The sequence below is a fragment of the Melozone crissalis genome, unplaced genomic scaffold (assembly GCF_028551555.1).
Source record: "Melozone crissalis strain CALT ecotype California unplaced genomic scaffold, PUWL_Pcris_2 ptg000056l_1, whole genome shotgun sequence".
NCBI classification, from domain to species: Eukaryota; Metazoa; Chordata; class Aves; order Passeriformes; family Passerellidae; genus Melozone; species Melozone crissalis.
Genome location: NW_026535834.1, coordinates 2031517 through 2041058, shown reverse-complemented (window position 1 = coordinate 2041058; position 9542 = coordinate 2031517).

Below are 9542 nucleotides of genomic sequence, written 5' to 3'. Positions count from 1 at the left end.
ATATTTTATGAAAATCCTTTTGCCAAGATTTTTCTCCTGAGAAGCTGAGAAGTCTCAGAAAAGAAAGGTAAGCAATAATTATCTGATGGCTGTGGAATGTGGTCTGGAGATGGTTTACCAACTGGTGCACTTTTGATTGGTTTCATGTGGATTGTTTTTACTTGATGTCCAATCATGGTCCAGCTGTGTTGAGGATCTGAGCATCACATGTTTTTATTATTCATTCCTTTCTAGCCTTCTGATATCTCCTTTTTCTTTAGTATAGTTTTAATGTATCAGTTTCATAATATAATATAATATAATATAATATAATATAATATAATATAATATAATATAATATCATATAATATAATATAATATAATATAATATAAATAATATAATATATAATATATAATATTTGCCTTCTGAAACATGAAGTCAAGATTCTCATCTCTTCCCTCGTCCTGGGGACCCACAAACACTGCCACACTCAGACTTCAGCCTTTGCCTGTGGGACACATTACCTCTCTTGCCTTTGCTTCTCCTTGTATTTCCATGACAATTGCAGGAACTTGCATTTTTTTTTGAGATCTCTATGAAATGTAAACTTGGCTCTGGGGTTTAGAGGCTACCAGAAGACCCATATGCAGTGGTAGGATTACAAGTGCCCTGATTCTGGAAGAAACCAGGCTAGAAAGGAGCTCAGGAGCACAGTGATCCCTAGAGGAGTCAGGAAAGGTCCCACAGATTTGCTTTTTTGTGGAGGAGTGTTGAAGCCTGGAGAGAGCCACATGCTGGAGCCTGGATTTGTGCCCTGCTGTGAGCTGGGGCTGCCCTGGGAGGAGCAAAGCCCAGACACAGCCCTGGAGTGGGGCTAGAAAACCCCAAACCATGAGCACTCTACTTAATTTTCCATTTCTTAGAACTCAGATAACATATTCAAAGAGGTTCATACCAATATTTTTGTCCACTTCCATTTCCTTTTTTTCCCCCCATCTCCAATATGATACATATCCAGGGGTAATGTTCCCCCCTGGTATGAGTTTTTTCTCCCCTCTTTTTCTTATTAGAAGTGCAGTTTCTCTTATGATATTTTAAAACAATATGGATTTATCCATATCTTCAGTTTTACTCCATTTTACTTGAAGTTTTGTGTGTGCTAGTTCTCTATGTTACTGTATAGCTAACTTGGGGGCAGGGATGTGTTAATTATTCAATGATTTAAATGAATATCAAAGGAGTTTTTATTGATTTGCATATAAAAGTTATGAAACGAAATATATGGCACAACAGACAAATTAGTAGGCCATAAAAAGCATGAGTGAATTAGTGTTTTATTAAAGCTTTAAGATAACATGCTATAGTATCTGAAAAGAAAGGTCAAAAGGAAGAAAAAAAAAGGAAAATTTAAATGTGTGCACATTAATGGACTGGGGAATGTGGCTTTACTAATAACTTCTGTGCATAAAAATTTATATTTTTCAACACAGCAATCATTTCTTTCACACTGTTGGGTATTTTAAATGTGCTCCTGTGTATATAATATTAATTTAGTCATAAAATAAAAGGCAGTAATTCAGACAGTAGCCCATGTGAGCTATTAAATTCAAAGTACCGTGTGAAGTATTTGTGGTTATGGTTCCTTGCAGTTCTGTGTGAGACACAAACAAACCACTCCTGACAAGATGAAAGTGTTTGCTTTCTACATACCTGTCTGGGCTCACTTTGGGTTCCTGTGCTTCCTTATTGAGACCTGACACCATCTCTGATTAGACAGTTTGGGTATAAATATAAGAATGTTCCTTGGAAAAAAAAAGAGGCACAAAATGGGGATTTGTGCAATAGAGAAGCTTTTAAAAGGGGATTGTACATTCTGTGAGTCTATCTAAACTAGCCAATGTTACAGTTCACTTCTTTTTATGCCTGACCAGCGAGCTTTGCTGCCTTAGGAGGTAAAAAGATGTTTTTACTTGTCCTGCTCATTCACTAATGTGGGGCTGAAAGTAAACCAGCAGAAAATGAGCTGGATTGTGAGGCTGGTGAGCTATGTGAAGCATTTCTGTGCTGTCTGTCTCTGAAAAGCTCAAAGCAAATATTCCATCCACTGCAGAAGCAAATGAATACATGGCAATTAATCAGAATTCTTCTCACTTGGTTTCCCTGTGCATGTGCTCTTGCATTATGCCTTGGAGTGCCTGGTTGCTCTCCTGTTAAATGTGTCTGTGCTGAGACCCAACACAAGCACTTCTCAGCAAGAGGAAATGAAGCCCAGACCTGGATGAATCCTTCAGAGACTTGGCTCAGTGCCTGCAGCTCAGCTCATGTGTCAGTGTCCACCCTTAATGGCAGTGGTGCAAACACTCAGAGACTGGTAAAATGTGTGCTAAAATGACTGGTAAATGCTGAGAGATGGTAAAACCATCTCTATGGATTCTCTCTGTGTTAGGATATATCACCAGGCAGCATCTCAAAGCCTTTTAATACAAAGCATTTTGTCCTGGTTTAGGGCAAATTTGGGAGAGAATCTCCAAGGAGGGCCCCTCCAGAAAGCAAACCCACAAGGCCCCTTCCCCCAACCAGTCTGGGAAGGATTCCTTGGAGAGAAGTGGAAAGAACCTGTTTATTTAACAGGCACAGCACCCCTCAGCACACAAAATGAACAATACTGGGTGACACCACTCTGAAAAAGATGACAAATTCAGAAAGTCTCTCTGGGGGTGGTTGCTCTGTTCTCAGTCCCTCCGGCGTTGGGGCAGCTGCTGCCCAGAGTAGGCCCCGCTGGGCCACAAGGTGCAAACTCTCGGGATTTGCCAGGCCCCAGCCCGGAGCAGGTTCGAGTAGGTCCAAAAAAAGGAAAGGAGAAACAGTCCAGGAAGAAATTTGGACTGTTTAGCTAAACTAGCTAATGAGCAGAAGCAAGAGCAAGCAGAAGCAAAGCAGAAGTGAGAGCAAAGTGAAAAAGCAAAAGCAAAAAAGCAAAAGCAGCACTATGTACTGCCCTGTCTCTGTGTCCCACCAGCCATGGGGGAGCAGCTGATAACAAAACCAAAACAAAACTTCCACTCTTCCACACTTCCACTCCTCTGCAGTGCCCCAGGCTTACCCTGGGAACTCTGCTCCTCACTGCCTGGGGGCCTTGGGGACCCTTGGACCAGCCTGGATCTGACACCACAGTTGTCTTCAGTGTCCCCTGCACCTCAGTGACACCCTCCAGGATACCAAATGGTCTTGCAGGGCGTGAAAAATGTTTCCATCCAAATTCATCCCTCCTGTAAATCAGACAGTGGAAGGATGACCAAACTGGGATTCCTCAGCCAGCAGTCTCCCCAGACAATGCCTCCTGTTTGTCCTGAGGTTACCACCCTGTGGAGAAGCGTGTGAAAGCCATCACCAGCATGCTGTAGGTGGTCTGAGGGCAATTGTTTCAGGTATTTATTGGCTTCAGAGAGGAAGAGATCCCAGCTTGGCAGGGGTAATAGCTGCAGGCCACCCCCACAGCTCAAATGAAGGGTTAAATTGCCACCAGGAGAGAGGAGATGTGTGTGGGCAGCATCCCCACATCTGTGGTGAGTCAGACACCCCAGAGAGTCACTGGCAGACAGAAAGGGAGAAGTAGGTCAGCGCAAAGACTCCGAGGGTTCCATCTGTGGGATCAGAGGTGGGGAGGGGTGTCACAGACATCTTTTATGAAAAATCCTTTCCTTAGGATTTTTTCCTCCTGACAAGCTGAGAGGCCTCAGGAACAAAATGTAAACAATGGTTATCTGCTGCTGTGGAATGCAACAGGTGGATCTGTCATTGGTCTCATACAGTTGTTTCTAATTAATGGCCAATCACAGTCAGCTGGCTCAGACAGAGAGTCTGAGCCACAAGCCTTTGTTACCATTCTTTCTTTTTCTATTCTTAGCTAGCCTTCTGATGAAATCCTGCCTTCTATTCTTTTAGCACAGTTTTAATATAATATATATTTTAAAATAATAAATCAAGCCTTCTGAAACATGGGGTCAGATCCTCATCTCTTCCCTCACCCTAAGATCCCTGAGAACACTGTCACAGAGGGGAGGGGATCTGAGCTCCTGCTTTTGGTTGCAGAGCAGGGGGGGAGAATTCATCAATTCAGCATCCCCAGCCTGGCACAGGGGTGATGCTCAGGACTGGCAGCTGGAAAGGCAGGTACCCAGTGAGAGGCAGGCACTGTGGGGCTGCACCTGCACAAACAGCCAGGCAAGGCTGCAAAGCCACAGGGAGTCCTCTAATTACTGTGTGCTGCATCAATTAGCAAAGACAGTGGCATTGGGCTGTCTGGTTTAATTGGCAGGGCCAGGGAGGAGGGCACCTGACGTGGGCACCCTCAGCCTCTCTGGGAACAGGGCAAACCCAAATGACCCAAAGTCCCAGGAGGAGAGGCACAGCACAGCTTCTGCTTCCCCACTGCTGCCCTGGGAGCAGGAAAGCTCCGTGTAGGCCTTGGCCATGAGCTCTGGAAAGGCTCACCTGAAGCTGGGGAATGTGCACAGGGTGAAATATGGGATTTGGAAACCAAGGCTCCAGAAGGGAAAGGTCAGTCTGAGTGACTGGGGGTGGCCTGAGTGACTGCATTTCAAACAAAGTGCACTTCCAAGTGTAGGTTGTTGTGTCACTGATTTGTTTATTTTCTTTGCCTTTTTGGCAGACTTGGGGTATTCCAAGCCTCAAATAATGACATACTTCCCCCTACCTCTCAACCTGACCTTTATTTCCCAACCTGTTCAAGTGCTAACTACCAGTGGTGGTCCTAAAGGTTGTGTCTGGTTGTGATGGCTGCATCTGGCTCAAAGTGGATTTGGGGGAGACTGATAAGAGCCCAATAGCCAAGGACTATTCTGAGTAATGCATCCACCTACTTACAGTGCTGGTCTAAGTGCAACTCAAGCCAAGCTTGGAAGAAACTAACATCTGTAGTCTGTATGCAAATATGACTATGACTCCATTATCTTACTCCACAAATAGTGACAGCCCTGTTGAGCTCTCCTGCACTGGGGCAGAGCGTGTACCAGGATTTCCCTTCAGTAGGAACATCTTTCAAGGTGCCTTCTTGAGGCTAAGAGGTTCCTTATCACATCAGATTCTCAGTAAATGAATTATGAATATGTGCACTGAAAGTTTGAAATGATACAAAGGATTGATTGTGCTTATATAATGCTTTAGACATAAATGTTGATGAAGCATGGATCTATCTGCACACAAACTGTCATTTGGGAAGCTGTTTGCAGCACAAGGGGGTCCTTTCTGAACCTCATGATGTGATGGGAGTACATGACAGCTTTATCTGACCCTGCCCTCTGGGCAGTAAATGATCAACTGTACCTTGCCATTGAATTTTGTTAAACTCCTGTTGCATTTACCATTGAACTATATTTATATGAATAAAATATGTTTTTGCTCCTCTCCTGAGAGTAAAGTGCCTGATTCCACCCACAACAAAAAGGAAGCAGATACTTCTCTGTGGAGGATGCAGCCTCTGGGGTTTCTCAGTGCTCAGCAAAGCGAAGATGAGTCAGGTCTGAAACAGGTGCACATCCTTTCAGGCACGTTGTGTTCCTGTGGAGATGTTCTCAGTCAGGCTCCAAGTGACATATTTCCTTGCCACTTCACTTTCTTCACAGGATTAAAATAATTCCCGCTGTGGATCTGTTGTGATCCTTCTGGCTGTTGCCTTAAGTGGCAGGAGGAAGGTCTGGTTGCTTTACAGGTCTGAGCCTGCACCTTCAGCAAGCTCCCAGACAGCCTAGGAGTGTTGTGTTTATTATATTCTCCTCTCTGGGGTGTGCAAAAACCTAGCAGAGGCGTTTGAAGCTGGTCCCAAAGGCAGGATGGGTGGGAGCTTGGTGCAGGAGTCAGGAGGGCTGGAAGAGCCAGGGGGGAAGCAGGGGCTGTTTGAGGGGCTGCCTGTCAGACAGAGCTGCCCAGACACAGCAGGGGCACTCTTGGCATCGAGGTGCAGATAATTGTCAGGACATCATACCAGAACAGTGGCAAATACAGGAATGTGTCTTTCAGAACCCCTGCCTACATGGAAAGGGAATTAAATCAGAGAGCAAGGAGGTGTTAGCCTTGCTCTGTGTCCAGAGGGAAAGGGAAGATGAGACTGGGAGGTTAGGAGGGAGACCAAGATAATTCCTTTATCCCTGGATCATGAAGTTTAACTAGAAGTCCTTTGAAAACATTTTTCAGAGTTCAAGTCCACTGGTGATTTCTACCTCTTCTGTGAAACTCTCACTCTGTCACTTTGGGCAAATTACCATAAAGAGATCATGTTGGTGGGAAATTTCAGCCTGTGTAGAAATGCTCACCAGTAAAGAGGAATGAGAAAACTGGTTGCCAGTATTGATCAGTGTGCACCTAAAGTTTTGCAGATCCCTGATGAGTCTGTCCACCCATGATCTCATCTGACAGTGGGCTTTTGGCAACAATAACTGTTTGTCTTGATTCTGTGACTTCATTTTGTGTACATTATGTTTGATAGCACCACAGCAAACAGAGTGTAAAATGCATCTTTTCCCACCTGAGAAGCTGGAGTCACCCATTTCATGTAGATTTAAAATGATGGTGTGCAATCAGCACAGTGAAGAATGCTCTGAAAACCCATCACCCCAATAAGTGGATCTCTTTAAGTAAGAGAATGAAAATAGAAGTGTGTTTTCTAAGTGCTGAGACCTCTCAGGAGAACAAACAGGAGGAGTGGTGGATGGAAGGCAGCTCATTTCAGTGGGAGTGGAGTGAATTGGTGTCCGGTGCTCTGAAAAATCCTGACCAAAGGTGGGAATATCAACACATCCCCCTGTAGCAGCAGGAACCAGGGTCTGTCCAGTATAGACACTCCTGCAGAATAGAGACAGGAGAGGTATGCTGAGGGATGCTGGATTTATGGCTCCAGAAAGGGATGTTGATTTCCTTGGGGCTGGGTTGTGATGCCCATTCCTGTTCGCTCTGTGTGCACCAGCTGGGGCTCGGGGGAGCTGATGGACTTCTCAGCATGCCCATGCACAAAAAAGAGTGGCACTGCCCTGCAGGGTGCCAGAGGAACCATAATTGAAATTTCCCTTTCCTAACCCTCCCCTAGGTACTGAGCTTGCTGGTTTGTACAAAAAAAAATTTAAAAGCGCCAAAATTTGCCAGTGGTTGCATAAACTCCCCAGCTCTTCTTGGAGCCAACTCATCCAATCCATTGTGCTGTGGGGCTCTTTCTGGGCGTGCTGGGGTGACAAGTGTTGTCTCTGGGGCTGGCTGGAGATGGTGGGGAGGGCTGGGAGCAGCAGAGCACAGCCTGTCACGCCCCTTGCAGCCCTTGGGTAACCACATCACACAGCCCCATCTCACATCTGCATAATCCATCACTCTTAAAGACGTTCCCTTATATGGGTTAATATAAAATGTTGCTCATTGTGTCAGCCAGCAGGAGGTTTCATAGGTCCTTTAGGCAACTTAAACAGTGATTAATCAAAAAAAAGCCTCCACCTTCTTCGCGCTGTTAATGTTGTTGTTAGGTTGCAAGCAGCATAATTTATGGCATTTTCTGATCCTGTTAGCTAGGATGTCTGATTAATTTTGGCTCTGGGATTAAGTCAGCAAAAGAAATTTGACTTCCACAAGCAAGTGATATATATCATCCACCCGAGTGTGGGAGGGACACAACACTATCTTTCTGCCAGCACTTTTATGGTGTCCTCAACTACATCCAGGAGGTGGCATTATGTACTCATTTTATTACTGCTGCTGGCTGGGGACTAAAGAGATTTGAAAGTCCAGGACATGGTCAGTTTCCTGATCTTGATAAGAAAGGGAGAGCACTATCAAGAGATGCTGGAGACCCTGCCCCTGCTCCCCAACATGGACCACGATGTGCAAACTGGCAAGTTTCTCATCCTTTCTCCTCCTGGATTATTCAGAAAATGACATATCAATGACTTAATTATTAGCCAGAATTTTGCTTTTCACACATTTTTCATTCTTGGTACTCAGGTGGCTTTTTGATGCTTGTTTCATTTTGTCTTGTATCTTCATTTTGTCTGCTTATATCTTGTCTGTGCTTCTTGGGGCTACAGAGCAAAATTGGGGGATAATACAAAATATTCCATTTATCTCTGCTTTTCTTTTAAATAGAGAGCTTTTCTTTCATTTTGTTTTTTTCCTTATTATGGAATCCTTTATCAAGAAGACATAAGGTCCTTTAGTAGCTCTGGGAATTTTTCAACTGATGAAACAATCTTGTCTTGGTGGGTTTCCATTTAAGCCACCCTCAAGTACAGATATAGCAGGAGTGCCTTCATTTAGGAGCATTTGGTCTTGTTGGGTGGGAGCCTTGCCCGGGAGGCCTGGCAGCAGCCATGCTGCTCTCCATGGGTACAAACAAGGCATGGTAATTAAAAACACCACCTTTCTTCCCCTTTCCATGCCTGTCACCTCCATGCCTTCACTTTGGGTAGCAATGTGCAGTTCATACACTAAATATCTCTTTTTAATTTCTGCAAGATGAAACAAAAAGGGGAAAGTCAGACAAACCTCAGGTTGCTGCAGGTGATTCAGCCTCTTGATGTAAAGTTCAAGAAGAAATCTCTGCCCCACCTTGGCCTGGCAGTCCCCAAGGAAAGGCAATTCCACATCACAGCTGGGGATGTGACTGCAGCCTGGAGAAAAGCAGCAGAGATCTGGGTCTGGAACTGTCAGGGGTCACTATTGAGAGGTGGCTGTAACCCTAAGATGCTGCAGTTTATATTCTTGCTCCATTAACTCTGACAACAGACTCCAGAGACCAGAGTTTTCTCAACCTGGTTTATAAATCATGCTGGTAAAATGGCACTGGGATTTACTTGTGCATAGCAGGGAGCTCTGCAAGTAAAATTAACCCTTTGAACAAGAACTGAGGTGAGTGTGAAGCAGAAGCTTGGCACCTATGTGAGGCTGCTCAAGTTTTGGGCTGGGTTTGTGGAAGCCCAAGGGTGGATACTGCACACCTTGAGCTTCAGATATTCATCTTTTCCCCAGCCAGACCCAGAGTCCTGATGTCACAGATGTGTTTTATGAAAAAGCCTTTCCTTAGGATTTTTCCTCCTGAGAAGCTGAGAGGCCTCAGGAACAAAATGTAAACATTGATTATCTGCTGCTGTGGGATGGAACAGGTGGATCTGTGATTGGTCTCATAGAGTTGTTTCTAATTAATGGCCAATCACAGTCCAGCTGTCTCGGACTCTGAGCCAGACACAAGCTTTTGTTATGATTCCAATCCCTTTCTTTCATTTCAAGCTTTCTGATGAAATCCTTTCTTCTATTCTTTTAGTATAGTTTTAATATAAAATATATAATAAAATAATAAATCAAGCCTTCTGAAACATGGAGTCAGATCCTCATCTCTTCCCTCTTCCTGAGCCCCCTGTGAACACCACAACAAGCTGAGAGGGCAGAGCTGGTGGGATGGGCCCAGCCCCAGCCTGGGAGCTGTTACAGACATATTCTGTAACAGGATGGTCCAGTGCTGGTCCAATGCTGGGCCATCCCCTTTGCTTCCCAGCACCCAGTGATGTGC